The sequence below is a fragment of the Cherax quadricarinatus genome, chromosome 47, assembly GCF_038502225.1.
Source record: "Cherax quadricarinatus isolate ZL_2023a chromosome 47, ASM3850222v1, whole genome shotgun sequence".
Classification (NCBI taxonomy): Eukaryota; Metazoa; Arthropoda; class Malacostraca; order Decapoda; family Parastacidae; genus Cherax; species Cherax quadricarinatus.
Genome location: NC_091338.1, coordinates 6,343,276 through 6,361,579, shown reverse-complemented (window position 1 = coordinate 6,361,579; position 18,304 = coordinate 6,343,276).

Sequence of the window (18,304 nt, the reverse complement as noted above, 5' to 3'; positions counted from 1 at the left end):
CTCGATGGTTGCCCACTACTAAGGCAGTAGTACCTCCCTGGATGGTTGCCCACTACTAAGGCAGTAGTACCTCCCTGGATGGTTGCCCACTACTAAGCAGTAGTACCTCCCTCGATGGTTGCCCACTACTAAGGCAGTAGTACCTCCCTGGATGGTTGCCCACTACTAAGGCAGTAGTACCTCCCAGGATGCTTGCCCACTACTAAGCAGTAGTACCTCCCTCGATGGTTGCCCACTACTAAGGCAGTAGTACCTCCCTGGATGGTTGCCCACTACTAAGGCAGTAGTACCTCCCAGGATGGTTGCCCACTACTAAGGCAGTAGTACCTCCCTGGATGGTTGCCCACTACTAAGCAGTAGTACCTCCCTCGATGGTTGCCCACTACTAAGGCAGTAGTACCTCCCTGGATGGTTGCCCACTACTAAGGCAGTAGTACCTTCCTGGATGGTTTCCCACTACTAAGGCAGTAGTACCTCCCAGGATGGTTGCCCACTATTAAGGCAGTAGTACCTCCCAGGATGGTTGCCCACTACTAAGGCAGTAGTACCTCCCAGGATGGTTGCCCACTACTAAGGCAGTAGTACCTCCCAGGATGGTTGCCCACTACTAAGGCAGTAGTACCTCCCTGGATAGTTGCCCACTACTAAGGCAGTAGTACCTCCCTGGATGGTTTCCCACTACTAAGGCAGTAGTACCTCCCTGGATGGTTGCCCACTGCTAAGGCAGTAGTACCTCCCTGGATGGTTGCCCACTACTAAGGCAGTAGTACCTCCCTGGATGGTTGCCCACTACTAAGCAGTAGTACCTCCCTCGATGGTTGCCCACTACTAAGGCAGTAGTACCTCCCTGGATGGTTGCCCACTACTAAGGCAGTAGTACCTCCCAGGATGGTTTCCCACTACTAAGGCAGTAGTACCTCCCTGGATGGTTTCCCACTACTAAGGCAGTAGTACCTCCCTGGATGGTTGCCCACTACTAAGGCAGTAGTACCTTCCTGGATGGTTGCCCACTACTAAGGCAGTAGTACCTCCCTGGATGGTTGTCCACTACTAAGGCAGTAGTACCTCCCTGGATGGTTGCCCACTACTAAGGCAGTAGTACCTCCCTGGATAGTTGCCCACTACTAAGGCAGTAGTACCTCCCTGGATAATTGCCCACTACTAAGGCAGTAGTACCTCCCTGGATGGTTGCCCACTACTAAGGCAGTAGTACCTCCTTGGATGGTTGCCCACTACTAAGGCAGTAGTACCTCCCTGGATGGTTGCTCACTACTAAGGCAGTAGTACCCCCCTGGATGGTTGTTCACTACCAGTGCAGTAGTACCTCCCTGGATGGTTGCTCACTACCAGCACAGTAGTACCTCCCTGGATGATTGCTCACTACCAGTGCAGTAGTACCTCCCTGGATGGTTGCTCACTACCAGTGCAGTAGTACGTCCCTGGATGGTTGCTCACTACCAGTGCAGTAGTACCTCCCTGGATGGTTGCTCACTAACAGTACAGTAGTACCTCCCTGGATGGTTGCTCGCTAACAGTACAGTAGTACCTCCCTGGATGGTTGCTCACTACCAGGACAGTAGTACCTCTCTGGATGGTTGCTCACTACCAGGGCAGTAGTATCTCCCTGGATGGTTGCTCACTACCAGTGCAGTAGTACGTCCCTGGATGGTTGCTCACTACCATGGCAGTAGTATCTCCCTGGATGCTTGCTCCCTACCAGGGAAGTAGTATCTCCCTGGATGGTTGCTCCTTACCAGTGCAGTAGTACCTCCCTGGATGGTTCCTCACTACCAGGGTAGTAGTACCTCCCTGGATGGTTGCTCACTTCCAGAGTAGTAGTACCTCCCTGGATTTTTGCTCACTACCAGTGCAATAGTACCTCCCTACATGGTTGCTCGCTACCAGGGGAGTAGTACCTCCTTGGATCGATGCTCACTACCAGGGGAGTAGTACCTCCTTGGATGGATGCTCATTACCAGGGGAGTAGTACCTCCCTGGATGGATGCTCACTACCAGGGGAGTAGTACCTCCCAGGATGGATACTCACTGCCATGGGAGTACCACCTCCCTGGATGGTTGCTGTTCACCAAGCAGTTATCTTTACTCTTACTGACTAATGTTTTCTTAGTCGTTTCCGCCTGCGTTACAGATTATAAATTTCTGAACTCTGAGCTTCTACAAGAAATAACTTACTCTACATAGGATTAACTTTGCTTAGGTTAATTTAATATATATATATATATATATATATATATATATATATATATATATATATATATATATATATATATATATATAATTTTTTTTTTTTTTTTTCAGCAAGTCGGCCGTCTCCCACCGAGGCAGGGTGACCCAAAAAAGAAAGAAAATCCCCAAAAAGAAAATGCTTTCATCAGCATTCAACACTTTCACCACACACACACATTATCACTGTTTTTGCAGAGGTGCTCAGAATACAACAGTTTAGAAGCATATACATATAAAGATACACAACATATCCCTCCAAACTGCCAATATCCCAAACCCCTCCTTTAAAGTGCAGGCATTGTACTTCCCATTTCCAGGACTCAAGTCTGACTATATGAAAATAACCGGTTTCCCTGAATCCCTCCACTAAATATTACCCTGCTCACACTCCAACAGATCGTCAGGTCCCAAGTATCATTCGTCTCCATTCACTCCTAACACGTTCACGCACTCTTGCTGGAAGTCCAAGCCCCTCGCCCACAAAACCTCCTTTACCCACTCTCTCCAACCCTTTCAAGGACGACCCCTACCCCTCCTTCCTTCCCCTATAGATTTATATGCTTTCCATGTCATTCTACTTTGATCCAATCTCTCTAAATGACCAAACCACCTCAACAACCCCTATTCTGCCCTCTGACTAATGTTTTTATTAACTCCACACCTTCTGCTAATTTCCACACTCCGAATTTTCTGCATAATATTTACACCACACATTGCCTTTTTTCCCTCATCAGTTCTATGATTAACCTCATCCTTCATAAATCCATCCGCCGACACGTCAACTCCCAAGTATTTGAAAACATTCACTTCTTCCATACTCCTCCTCCCCAATTTGATATCAAATTTTTCTTTATCTAAATCATTTGATACCCTCATCACCTTACTCTTTTCTATGTTCACTTTCAACTTTCTACCTTTACAAACATTCCCAAACTCATCCACTAACCTTTGCAATTTTTCTTTAGAATCTCCCATAAGCACAGTATCATCAGCAAAATGTAACTGTCAATTCCCATTTTTAATTTGATTCCCCATAATTTAATCCCACCCCTCTCCCGAACACCCTAGCATTTACTTCTATTACAACCCCATCTATAAATATATTAAACAACCATGGTGACATTACACATCCCTGTCTAAGACCTACTTTTACCGGGAAGTATTCTCCCTCTCTTCTACACACCCTAACCTGAGCCTCACTATCCTCATAAAAACTCTTAACAGCATTTAGTAACTTACCACCTATTCCATATACTTGCAACATCTGCCACATTGCTCCTCTATCCACTCTATCATATGCCTTTTCTAAATCCATAAATGCAATAAAAACTTCCCTACCTAAATCTAAATACTGTTCATATATATGCTTCAATGTAAACACTTGATCTACACATCCCCTACCCACTCTGAAGCCTCCCTGCTCATCCGCAATCCTACATTCTGTATTACCTCTAATTCTTTCAGTTATAACCCTACCGTATACTTTTCCTGGTATACTCAGTAAACTTATTCCTCTATAATTTTTACAATCTCTTTTGTCCCCTTTCCCTTCATATAAAGGGACTATACATGCTCTCCGCCAATCCCTAGGTACCTTCCCCTCTTTCATACATTTATTAAACAAAAGTGCCAACCACTCCAACACTATATCCCCCCCTGCTTTTAACATTTCTGTCATGATCCCATCAGTTCCAGCTGCTTTACCCACTTTCATTCTACGTAATGCCTCACGTACCTCCACCACACTTACATTCTGCTCTTCTTCACTCCTAAAAGATGGTATACCTCCCTGGCCAGTGCATGAAATTACCGCCTCCCTTTCTTCCTCAACATTTAAAAGTTCCTCAAAATATTCTCGCCATCTACCTAATACCTCCCTCTCCCCATCTACTAACTCCCCTACTCTGTTTTTAACTGACAAATCCATACTTTCCCTAGGCTTTCTTAACTTGTTTAACTCACTCCAAATTTTTTTCTTATTTTCATTAAAATTTCTTGACAGTGCCTCTCCCACTCTGTCATCTGCTCTCCTTTTGCACTCTCTCACCACTCTCTTCACCTTTCTTTTACTCTCCATATACTCTGCTCTTCTTATAACACTTCTGCTTTGTAAAAACCTCTCATAAGCAAACTTTTTCTCTTTTATCACACCCTTTACTTCATTCCACCAATCACTCCTCTTTCCTCCTGCCCCCACCCTCCTATAACCACAAACTTCTGCCCCACATTCTAATACTGCATTTTTAAAACTATTCCAACCCTCTTCAACCCCTCCACTACTCATCTTTGCACTAACCCACCTTTCTGCCAATAGTCGCTTATATCTCACCCGAACTTCGTCCTCCCTTAGTTTATACACTTTCACCTCCCTCTTACTTGTTGTTGCCACCTTCCTCTTTTCCCATCTACCTCTTACTCTAACTGTAGCTACAACTAAATAATGATCCGATATATCAGTTGCCCCTCTATAAACATGTACATCCTGGAGCCTACCCATCAACCTTTTATCCACCAATACATAATCTAATAAACTACTTTCATTACGTGCTACATCATACCTTGTATATTTATTTATCCTCTTTTTCATTAAATATGTATTACTTATTACCAAATTTCTTTCTACACATAGCTCAATTAAAGGCTTCCCATTTACATTTACCCCTGGCACCCCAAATTTACCTACTACTCCCTCCATAACATTTTTACCCACTTTAGCATTGAAATCCCCAACCACCATTACTCTCACACTTGATTCAAAACTCCCCACGCATTCACTCAACATTTCCCAAAATCTCTCTCTCTCCTCTACACTTCTCTCTTCTCCAGGTGCATACACGCTTACTATAACCCACTTTTCACATCCAATCTTTATTTTACTCCACATAATCCTTGAATTAATACATTTGTAGTCCCTCTTTTCCTGCCATAGCTTATCTTTCAACATTATTGCTACTCCTTCTTTAGCTCTAACTCTATTTGAAACCCCTGACCTAATCCCATTTATTCCTCTCCATTGAAACTCTCCCACCCCCTTCAGCTTTGTTTCACTTAAAGCCAGGACATACAGTTTCTTGTCATTCATAACATCCACAATCATCTCTTATCATTTGCACAACATCCACGCACATTCAGACTTCCCATTTTGACAATTTTCTTGTTCTTATTCTTATATATATGTATATATATATATGTATATATATATTTATATATATATATATATTTATATATATATATATAATGTATGTATATATATATAATGTATATATATATATAATGTATATATATATGTATATATATATATAATGTATATATATATATATAATGTATATATATATATATATATATATATATATATATATATATATGTCGTGCCGAATATGTAAAACTGGTCAATTAGCAAGAACTCATTTAAAATTAAGTCCTTTCTGAAATTTTCTCTTATACGTTTAAAGATATTTTTTTTTTCATTAATGTTAATGTAAAAATTTATAATTTTGCTCCAAAAGAATCTTAGAAAACTTACCTAACCTTATTATAACAAGAACAATTTATTTTAGCCTAACCCAACTAAATATATTTTAAATACGTCCATAATAATTTAATACTAAACAAACACAGTGAAATATATTTTTTTCGTTAGGTTCAGAATGATTTTGGCGAAATTATTGCATACACAAATTTTCACTTGTCCTATATGGCAAGATGAGCGTTGCTATTTAAGCCAAGATGGCAAGTTCTGCCTATTCGGCACGACATATATATATATATATATATATATATATATATATATATATATATATATATATATATATATATATATATATATATATATATATATATATATATATATATATATGTCGTGCGGAATAGGCAGAACTTGCGATCTTGGCTTAAATAGCAACGCTCATCTTGCCATATAGGACAAGCGTAAATTTGTGTTTACCTGGAGTTTACCTAGAGAGAGTTCCGGGGGTCAACGCCGGTCTGTGACCAGGCAAAAATCATTCTAAACCTAACTAAAAAAAATATATTTCACTGTGTTTGTTTAGTATTAAATTACTGTAAGCGTATTTAAAATAAATATAGTTGGGTTAGGCTAAAATAAATTGCGCTTGTTATAATAAGGTTAGGTAAGTTTTCTAAGGTTCTTTTGATGCAAAATTAAAATTTTTTACATTAACATTAATGAAAAAATATATTTTTAAACGTATAAGAGAAAATTTTTGAAAGGACTTAATTTTAAATGAGTTCTTGCTAATTGACCAGTTTCACATATTCGGCACGAAGATATATATATATATATATATATATATATATATATATATATATATATATATATATATATATATATATATATATATATATATATGTTTATATATATATAATTTATATATATATATATACCGTGAGGTATGTATTTGAGTCTATAGTATATGCAGTTAAGCTTCAATACTTTTGGTGTTTAGAGGGCAATTGTAGCCTTAATGACCTCAGCGCAGTAGATAGGTTTTAAACCTAACAAGATAACTATAATGGATGAAAATTCACATGCGAGTATGAACGTTTTCAGACGAAAATAAACATTCGCATACGAACACAAATGCGAGCATGAACATTCAAACAGTGGAATAAAAATGAACGTTCAAACAATGCAAAATAAATATTCACTCACGGACACGATCATTCACAAAAGAATATGAGCATAAACATTTTAAAATGACCCTAACATTTCTTGGTCAAACTGCTGGTCCAAGAAGAAATCTTATGCAGATCACCTTCAAATTTGACAGAAGAAATCAGTTGAGCAATCAGCATAAGCCCACGATAAACTGTCTCTTTCTCTCCTTCCCTCCCTCCCTGTCTCTCTCTCTCTCTCTCTCTCTCTCTCTCTCTCTCTCTCTCTCTCTCTCTCCCTCCCTCCCTCCCTCCCTACCTCCCTATCCCCCTTCCATTATTACCTCTCCCCTCCCTCCCTGTCTCCCTCCCTCTCTCTCTCTCTACCTCTCTCTCTCTCTCTCTCTCTCTCTCTCTCTCTCTCTCTCTCTCTCTCTCTCTCTCTCTCTCTCTCTCTCTCTCCCTCTGCCCCTTCCTCCCTCTCCCCCCTCCATTATTATCTCTCCCCTCCCTGTCTCTCTCTCTCTCTCCCTCCCTCTCTCCCTTCCTCTGCCCCTCCCTCCCTCTCCCCCCTCCATTATTACCTCTCCCCTCCCTCTCTGTCTCCCTCGTCTCTTTCTCTCCCCCTCTCTTTCTCTCCCCCTCTCTTTCTCTCCTTCTCTCTTTCTCACCCTCTCTCTTTCTCACCCTCTCTCTTTCTCACGTACATACACACACACACAGACACACACACACAGACACACACACACACACACACACACACACACACACACACACACACACATTGACGTGTATAGTATGCAAAATTATGGAGAAGATTATCAGGAGGAGAGTGGTGGAGCACCTGGAACGGAACAGGAGTATAAATGCCAACCAGCACGGATTCACGGAAGGCAAATCCTGTGTCACAAACCTTCTGGAGTTTTATGATAAAATAACAGAAGTAAGACAAGAGAGAGAGGGGTGGGTTGATTGCATCTTCTTGGACTGCAAGAAGGCCTTTGACACAGTTCCTCACAAGAGATTAGTGCAGAAGCTAGAGCATCAGGCGCATATAACAGGAAGGGCACTGCAATGGATCAGAGAATACCTGACAGGGAGGCAACAACGAGTCATGGTACGTAATGATGTATCACAGTGGGCACCTGTGACGAGCGGGGTCCCACAGGGGTCGGTCCTAGGACCAGTGCTATTTTTGGTATATGTGAACGACATGACGGAAGGGTTAGACTCAGAAGTGTCCCTGTTTGCAGATGATGTGAAGTTAATGAGGAGAATTAAATCTGATGAGGACCAGGCAGGACTTCAAAGAGACCTGGACAGACTGGACACCTGGTCCAGCAAATGGCTTCTCGAATTTAATCCTGCCAAATGCAAAGTCATGAAGATAGGGGAAGGGCACAGAAGACCACAGACAGAGTATAGGCTAGGTGGCCAAAGACTGCAAACCTCACTCAAGGAGAAAGATCTTGGGGTGAGTATAACACCGAGCATGTCTCCGGAAGCACACATCAATCAGATAACTGCTGCAGCATATGGGCGCCTGGCAAACCTGAGAACAGCATTCCGACACCTTAGTAAGGAATCATTCAAGACACTGTACACCGTGTATGTCAGGCCCATACTGGAGTATGCAGCACCTGTTTGGAACCCGCACTTGATAAAGCACGTCAAGAAACTAGAGAAAGTACAAAGGTTTGCAACAAGGTTAGTTCCAGAGCTAAGGGGAATGTCCTATGAAGAAAGATTAAGGGAAATCGGCCTGACGACACTGGAGGACAGGAGGGTCAGGGGAGACATGATAACGACATATAAAATACTGCGTGGAATAGACAAGGTGGACAAGGACAGGATGTTCCAGGGAGGGGACACAGAAACAAGAGGCCACAATTGGAAGTTGAAGACACAAATGAGTCAGAGAGATAGTAGGAAGTATTTCTTCAGTCATAGAGTTGTAAGGCAGTGGAATAGCCTAGAAAATGACGTAGTGGAGGCAGGAACCATACACAGTTTTAAGACGAGGTTTGATAAAGCTCATGGAGCGGGGAGAGAGAGGGTCTAGTAGCAACCGGTGAAGAGGCGGGGCCAGGAGCTAGGACTCGACCCCTGCAACCACAAACAAATAGGTGAGTACACACACACACACACACACACACACACACACACACACACACACACACACATGTGCCCGCACGAGCGCACGCACGCACGCTATCACACACACGCAAGCAAGCAAACTCACTACAGAAATGTTATGCAAATTAGCTGTCATCGTCGACAGTCTCACATCCCAAAAGAACCTTTCTGTGTGTAGCTTCCAGCGACTCGTGTAGCCCCGGTCAAACTGGGCTTGTAGTAAGCCGTCACGGTCGCTAAACGCGATCGTTTTGCACAAGAAAAAAACACCTCCAGTGCTCAGTATTAGCGTTGCGTAAGTAATCATGTCTAGTTATTGACAGTACAAAAATATTAATGGCTTTTCAGTCCAGGATCTTAAAGACACATTAATTTTAAGACTAACTGGATGATGTACTTTTAATTTATATAATCTTATCTGTTTACACATGTTTTAAGGTGCTGTAGTGGGAGGAGGGTGTTTAATATATTTTCTGATCCTTTCGTGTTTATCGCATAACTTGAGTATAATAATATATACCGTATTTCGCCGCTTATTAGACGCATTTTTTACATAAAATGTCTCCAAAAACTACCCTGCGTCCTATAAACTGGAAGTCAGTGGGGTGTGGGGTGGGCTGTTGCCCTCCCAGTTACGTCCGGTACCGAGCCATTGAAACTAAAACAAGTCTTACAAGCCGCAGTATTATCTACTGAAGAGGGTTATTTGATGCCTACTCTTGCATAGCCATTCCACTGTTAAGGAAGGTACGAGTATTAGATACATACTGCCTTGGTATAGCTAGTAGAAACTGTATAACTTTTACGTCGGTGTTCCTCTACCACCACCACTCCTTTTTTTTTCCCTTATAGTTCCCAGATTTATTGCTTATTTGTTAGACCCTTGTATGTTTTTCTTTTTCTTCTCCCATTTTGGCCTGATGAGGCGAATCCTGGCGATTCGGAAAAGTTGTGCCAATCATTTTCTATTTATGGAATGGATTTGGTTATTTAGTTTTCGGTTGATTTTTGGAAATTTTCCAAAACACACACACACACACACACACACACACACACACACACACACACACACACACACACACACACACACACACACACACACACACACACACACACACACACACACACACACACACACACACACACACACACACACACACACACACACACAGACACACACACACACACACACACACACACACACACACACACACACACACACACACTCACTCACACACTCACACACCAGGAGCTTTGAACTGGCCCCTGCATAGAGAAATAGGTGAGTGCACACTAATATGTAAGATAATATTTTCTTTAAACATCTATTTTTATGGCAGTTTAGTTTTCTAAGCTGGTCTAAAAAGTACCAGTTGTGTCAATCTTGTAACGTCAGATAGTGGGGGAGGCATTATCAGGGGAGAGTGCCAGAAAGTGTCCAGTAGTAATGCCTGAGTGGCACTGCTAGGAACAGAGCTTACACAGTAAAATAAAAGAGAGAGAGAGCAACAGCAGCCAGACACTAGTTGCAGTTCCCTGATCATTGACCAAGCCGCCTCGATGCTAATTGTTCTCTCCTCTCTTGTCCACTATTGATTCTCACGTTTTAAATTGCTTTGGTAAAATCCTTAAATGTTTTACAGGAGGCAGCACAGTATTTCCAATTTGATCGTCACGATGGCAGCTTCATTCTTTTACACTGCCTTATTGATACTGTTTTATTGATGCTCTTTTTAAATCTTTATTGATGCTGTGATACCCATTTTACATCACTGGTCTATAAAAAAAATGTGCCTTATGAAATGGATTTTCGGCTCAGTCGGATCCATAACTGCACGACTTTTGGTTACAGAAAAGAAAGTGAATATATTTTTGTCCAGAATGATTTTTGAGGGTGTTTAAAATATTTAATACATATCCGTAATGTCTGGTAATGTCTCCGGGGTTGATGGCCCCTGCGACTGAGTCTGAGATTAGACACAAAATGGTATTTAAATATTACAGGAATACGAACTTTTAAGAAACTAAAGAAGAAACACTAAAGGAACTAAGTCTGATAATAGATGACTGAAAGATTTGAAAATGATATGAATACTTAAAAGATTTTCAGAGAATGGACAGAGATTGAATGAGAGGCGGTAAACGAGTACACGAGGTCACTGTGAGAAGTTTGACACAGATGAGTCGCACACATACACATACACTCACACACATACACATACACTCACACACATACACTCACATACACACACACACACACACACACACAGCACACATACACGCACACACACAGCACACACACAGCACACATACAGCACACATACACGCTCACAGCACACATGCACACACACACAGCACACAGCACACAACACACACACACACACACACACACACACACACACACACACACACACACAGCACACAGCACACAGCACGCATACACACAGCACACAGCACACACACAGCACACACACACACACACACACACACACACACACACACACACACACACACACACACACACACACACACACCAACCAGCACGGATTCACGGAAGGCAAATCCTGTGTCACAAACCTTCTGGAGTTTTATGATAAAATAACAGAAGTAAGACAAGAGAGAGAGGGGTGGGTTGATTGCATCTTCTTGGACTGCAAGAAGGCCTTTGACACAGTTCCTCACAAGAGATTAGTGCAGAAGCTAGAGCATCAGGCGCATATAACAGGAAGGGCACTGCAATGGATCAGAGAATACCTGACAGGGAGGCAACAACGAGTCATGGTACGTAATGATGTATCACAGTGGGCACCTGTGACGAGCGGGGTCCCACAGGGGTCGGTCCTAGGACCAGTGCTATTTTTGGTATATGTGAACGACATGACGGAAGGGTTAGACTCAGAAGTGTCCCTGTTTGCAGATGATGTGAAGTTAATGAGGAGAATTAAATCTGATGAGGACCAGGCAGGACTTCAAAGAGACCTGGACAGACTGGACACCTGGTCCAGCAAATGGCTACTCGAATTTAATCCTGCCAAATGCAAAGTCATGAAGATGGGGGAGGGGCACAGAAGACCACAGACAGAGTATAGGCTAGGTGGCCAAAGACTGCAAACCTCACTCAAGGAGAAAGATCTTGGGGTGAGTATAACACCGAGCATGTCTCCGGAAGCACACATCAATCAGATAACTGCTGCAGCATATGGGCGCCTGGCAAACCTGAGAACAGCATTCCGATACCTTAGTAAGGAATCATTCAAGACACTGTACACCGTGTATGTCAGGCCCATACTGGAGTATGCAGCACCTGTTTGGAACCCGCACTTGATAAAGCACGTCAAGAAACTAGAGAAAGTACAAAGGTTTGCGACAAGGTTAGTTCCAGAGCTAAGGGGAATGTCCTATGAGGAAAGATTAAGGGAAATCGGCCTGACCACACTGGAGGACAGGAGGGTCAGGGGAGACATGATAACGACATATAAAATACTGCGTGGAATAGACAAGGTGGACAAAGACAGGATGTTCCAGGGAGGGGACACAGAAACAAGAGGCCACAATTGGAAGTTGAAGACACAAATGAGTCAGAGAGATAGTAGGAAGTATTTCTTCAGTCATAGAGTTGTAAGGCAGTGGAATAGCCTAGAAAATGACGTAGTGGAGGCAGGAACCATACACAGTTTTAAGACGAGGTTTGATAAAGCTCATGGAGCGGGAAGAGAGAGGGCCTAGTAGCAACCGGTGAAGAGGCGGGGCCAGGAGCTAAGACTCGACCCCTGCAACCACAAATAGGTGAGTACAAATAGGTGAGTACACACACACACACACACACACAGCACACAGCACACACACAGCACACACACACACACACACACACACACACACACACACACACACACACACACACACACACACACACACACACACACACACACACACACACACACACACACCTTAACATGCAGACAAGCACAGGTATAAAAACAATCTCGCTTTACTCTGGCCTGTGCGGAGCCTCATCAACGTGAGCAAACACGGTCACGTCCAGCCACGGACAGACCGTGACGGCATCACTGGTAATTACATACTCGTGCCCAGACGCGTGCCCCTGGAACCACTGAGGACAACCTTGGCATTTGCTGAAGCACACTTGTCCACGGTCACCTGCCGCTCATGAAAAGGTGTACCACACAAGGTGTACCACACTTGCCTTAGTACACAAGACCTGCTCCTCCATCGTTATCCTCACGTTACTGAGTGAATCACACACACACACACACACACACACACACACACACACACACACACACACACACAAACACACACACACACACACACACACACACACACACATATATATATATATATATATATATATATATATATATATATATATATATATATATATATATATATATATATATATATATATATATATATATATATATATTATATATATATATATTTATTTATTCATATATAGGGAAGTACCACCTCTATAACTGGACTGGGGACCCTCATCCTCAGAGAAGACAATAAACGTACCTCAGGGAAAACTCAAGGTTCTCCCCGGAGCTGTTTGAATATTTTCTTCTCCTACCACCCCCTATATTTTATATCCTATGGGAAAATTTATTTATAAACAGAATACATTTACAGAAAACACAAACATGAATACAATGGTACAGTGTATTAAAGATCATGAATTTCCTCCAGCTCCTCCGAAACCGGACGCAAGCCAAGTATGCAGCAAACATTTCCCCTCTGGATGGCCACCCCTCAAGGAAGGTTCCTTGATGTTGGTGAGGGGCTCTTGATTTAGGGAATTGGATCTGTGCTCCAGTTCCCCGAATTAAGCCTGAATGCCTTCCACATTCCCCCCCAGGCGCTGTATAATCCTCCGGGTTTAGCGCTTCCCCCTTGATTATAATAATAATAATCTGGATGGCCACGCTGAGGCCGAATAAGTAAAACTTGCAATTTTGGCATAAATAGCAACGCTTTTCTTGTAGAATAAGGCAAGCGAAAATTTGTGTATGTAGTAATTTCGCAAAAATCATACTGAACCTAACGAAAAAAATATATTTCATTGTATTTGTTTATTATTAAATTATTGTTAAACTTACCTAAAATGTATTTAGTTGTGTTAGGCTGAATTAAATTGCGCTTGTTATAATAAGGTTAGGTAAGTTTTCTAAGGTTTTTTTGGTACAAAATTATTAATTTTTACATTAACATAAATTAAAAAATATATCTTTAAACGTATAAGAGAAAAATTTACAAAGGACTTAATTTTAAATGAGTTCTCGCTCATTGACCAGTTTTACCTATTCGGCACGACGTACAGACGTTGGTAGACGCCGCCCACAGTCCAACGTATGTACCACATCCCGGCTGATCAGGAATTATTTTGAGGAATCTGTTGAGTTTCCTATTGAAAACAGCTAGGGTTGTTGGTAATTACCCTTATACTTGGTGTTGAAGAGTCGAGGTCCCTTAGCACTTACTGAGCTTTCTGTGTACTCATTGCTCCCGTGTAAGTCATTTGTGGATCTTGCTCCGTCTGCCAAACCTCTTGTCTCCATATGTAGTTATTTCCTTGTGTCGGTTTGAAACCAACCCCTCCTCACTATAATCCTCCGAACCAGTTCTAAGGTATTTTCTAGTCTTGTCGGTTCTGCTGTTTTGCTGAATAAAGAGGTTTGTCGCAGTCTTCGTAGTTCACTTGTGTGAGACTGTCATCCACACTAGCTGCTGGGATTCTTTCTGCTGTTAGTTTTTTTTCCGCATTCTTCCATTTTAGATGTCTTGAAAAGGACGTTTCCAGGCATTAGTATATTTGGAGCTTAGTAAATGTAAATCTTTATGTACTTCTTTTAACTGTTTTAGGGTCTAGTTCCTAGAAATCTTAAGTATCCACATGACCTTGTACTACGTGGAGTTTACCTGGAGAGAGTTCCGGGGGTCAACGCCCCCGCGGCCCGGTCTGTACCGTCCAAATAAACCCACCCACCCCAATAACTGTCATACGGACGGCAGGAAACAGCTAATGTCACCCGCAGAAAGCCGGCTGCTGTCGATGGCAGGTGGCGGTGATGGCAGCAGCGGCGGCTACCGGGTATTGGAACCCTTTTAACTTTTAATTAGAATTTTTTTCTGCCCCGGGATCTGCCTTACACTCGCCAGTAACCTGAACACCAAAAGTTGCAACAGTGTGAGTTCAAAGTGACTTTTGCACGTTGCAAACTTTTTAATTAACAATGAGGGTAGTTAAACAGGCCTGCGAGGAAGGGGATGGTTGTGTTGTGGTTGTGTTGGAGTTTGTGGTGGTTGGTGATATAATTGTGGTGATTGTGTTGGGGGCATTTTGTGGTGGTTTAATGGTCATGGTAGTGGTGTGGCTCAATTGTGGTTGAATGGGTACAAGATAATTATAATGGTAGTGATGTGGATCAGTGGTGGTGGTAGTTGTGGTTACACTGGGAGCATCACAATACTGGTTGTCTTGGTGATGTATTGGTGGGAGCTTCGTCATGGAGGCTGATCATTTTTTCACAAAATTTACAAATCGTTACAGTACTGTACGATATTTGAAGTTTTAGCCCTTAGTGATATTATTATTATTATTATTATTATTATTATTAAAATTCTTAGCAGACGTTGAAACAACGTAATTTATAATGAAAAGGTTAGTTTAGAATATGGAACGATAAATTCAGAGAACCAGGTAGGAAAATTACATGGCAAAATGACGATAGGATGATCATTACAAAATTATGTATTGCTATATTTCTTAATTATATAAACCTGTGGAAAATAAGGCACAACACCGTGATTGGAACAATTCCATTAACTAGTCACTCATGTGACTAGCTAATGGTCCAGGTCCGACCCTAACGTCGCCATACTTTTCATTCTCCTATTTTCTGGTTGTTTGTATATAGGCTTATCCATAGACCTATGGATTTTGCTCTTTGTAAGCGCCTTAATAACGGCAGCCAAGGTAGGTTTGCTGCCTCCGTAGATTTTTCTTAACTGAATAACATGCGTTATTTGAGAGAGAGAGAGAGAGAGAGAGAGAGAGAGAGAGAGAGAGAGAGAGAGAGAGAGAGAGAGAGAGAGAGAGAGAGAGAGGGAGGTTGAGGATGTGAGGAAGATGGTACAAGAGAGGAAAATAAGAAAGGTAAAGAAGAGAGGGTAGCGGGGAAAAAATGAAGGGTAGCAGGGAAAAGAATAAAGGGAAGCAGGGAAAAGATAAGCTAAAGGGGGGACAGACGCCTGGGCAAAGGAAAAAAAAAGGGAGAGGAATTAGAATGAATCTGGGATAGACAAAATAGACAGTAAGGAAGACAAGATGGAGCTAGAAGACATTAAAGCAAGACAGTGAAAATATTTTGGAGTAAAGAGAGAATAGAGACAAAAGTTATTAAGAAACAATAACACACCTGTTAATAAAAGAAACCAATTACCTAGTAAAGTAGTGGATGATAAGAAAAGGAAAGGAGGGAGAGAAGGGAGAAATAAAGGTAAGGGAATGATGGAAAGGAGGAGGAGGGAGATACAGACGGACAGTAAGGAGAGTTAGGTGGAGAGCTGCGGGAAAGGTGGGGGTAGAGAAGGACAAGGAAAGGGTGAGGTACAAACTTAGTGAGGAAGGGATATGTGAGTAAGGTAAAGAAAGGGAGGGAGTGCTGGTGAGGAAGGTAGAGTAGGGTGGAAGATTGTTAAGGGCGAGAGAGAGAAGTGGACTAGGCAGGGGCGGGGGTGAGGTAGGGGTGAAGATAAAGGGGTTTAGGGAGGGATTGGGCGGGGGGTGGAGTGGGTGGATGAGGTAGGCGTGGTGGTGGGGGGTGAAGGAGGGAGGGGGCGGTTGGGGCCATTAAGTCGTTTATGGCTGTGGTCGTGCGAGCTAGGCAGCACCTAGTAAAATTTATGACAGGTAATGATAACCTCAGCTCCTCCTACTCAACAATCTGCCCCACAGTTTACATAATGTCAGGAATCGTTTTCAATTACCATTACAGGGGTAACTCTAATTGCTTAATTGACGGTTCTTCGCGCGTGCTCACTGTTTACACCGGTAATGGCCAAGTATCAGATTACAGCCTCTCGACTCTCCCAGCTCTCCATCTCTGCTCTTGGCTGGTGTATCTCGGGTTGCTGTAGTCAAGAGGAATGTATGCGGTGAAAACAAGGACACTTAAAACGGAGCAGGGCTTTAAGACAACGATTCGTCCAGGGAGAGTTTTATCATGACTTGGTAAACTCTCCTTTAGGGAAATGTTGTCTTAATAGAGGCTTAACTTGCTCTAAGCTGTAGTTATCGGTACTCTGCCTTTCTTCCAACCGGACACATTCCTTATACTGACCACTATTCCCGAGCATTTACAGCCCACACAAACACACACTGTTTTTGTGTCACTCTTCTTGTTCTTTCTCGCGATAAGAATAATGGTTTATACTGCAGCGTACAAAACATAAATTAGGTTGTTTTGTTTTTTTCATTATGTCTCAAGAGGAAGAGAAAAAGAAAGACTGTGGGGGCAAATTCCCGAGGTGTGTAGGAGCGTAGCCACTTGCTTTTATCATTCAAAGCAGGGCTAATAAACACAAGTTTAGCTTCACTGCTTTATTACCGAGGGTGAACACTAACTATTCAGAAGATGTGTACATGCTACTGACTGCCTCCCTTCAATGGGAGTCTGTCTTGATGCTGGTGAAGGGCTTTTGTGCCCAGGAACTGAATGTACTTCTCTCAGCCTTTAGTTATGAGCATAATAATAGTAATAATTACTGCCTATTCCCCAGGCGTTCACCCATGTATTTAATAATTCTGATTGGTGTCATGTTTTTGGTAGTTGGCTCATGAGTGAAGTTTGCGTTACTTATATCTGTTACTGTTTCCGGGAATGATCGCCCTTGTTTCCCAGGATAGATCTCAAACCATGCCTAGATTGAAAAGAAATATTACAAGTATAAGCATCTTCAAGAAACACACAGGAAAGTAAATATCAGTGTAAACTAATTGTAAGTAGACGTACAGTTGCTCTACCTGCCAGTTTAGATGTTTGTGAGAGAAAAAGATCAGCAATCCTGCCAAAGTTAAAACAAAAAAAAATCTGATGTAGAGCTTCCACTTGCTCTACATCAGAAAATGCAGTGAAGTTTACTTGCAGTCATCATCTTATGATATCTGGGAAGATTAAAGACTGTGGACTCTGTCTCATTACCAAAAATTCCACTGAGCTGGTCGTCACATGACTACGAACCTCGTAAGAAGAAATTTTATCTTGACACATGAAAGGCTTCTTCC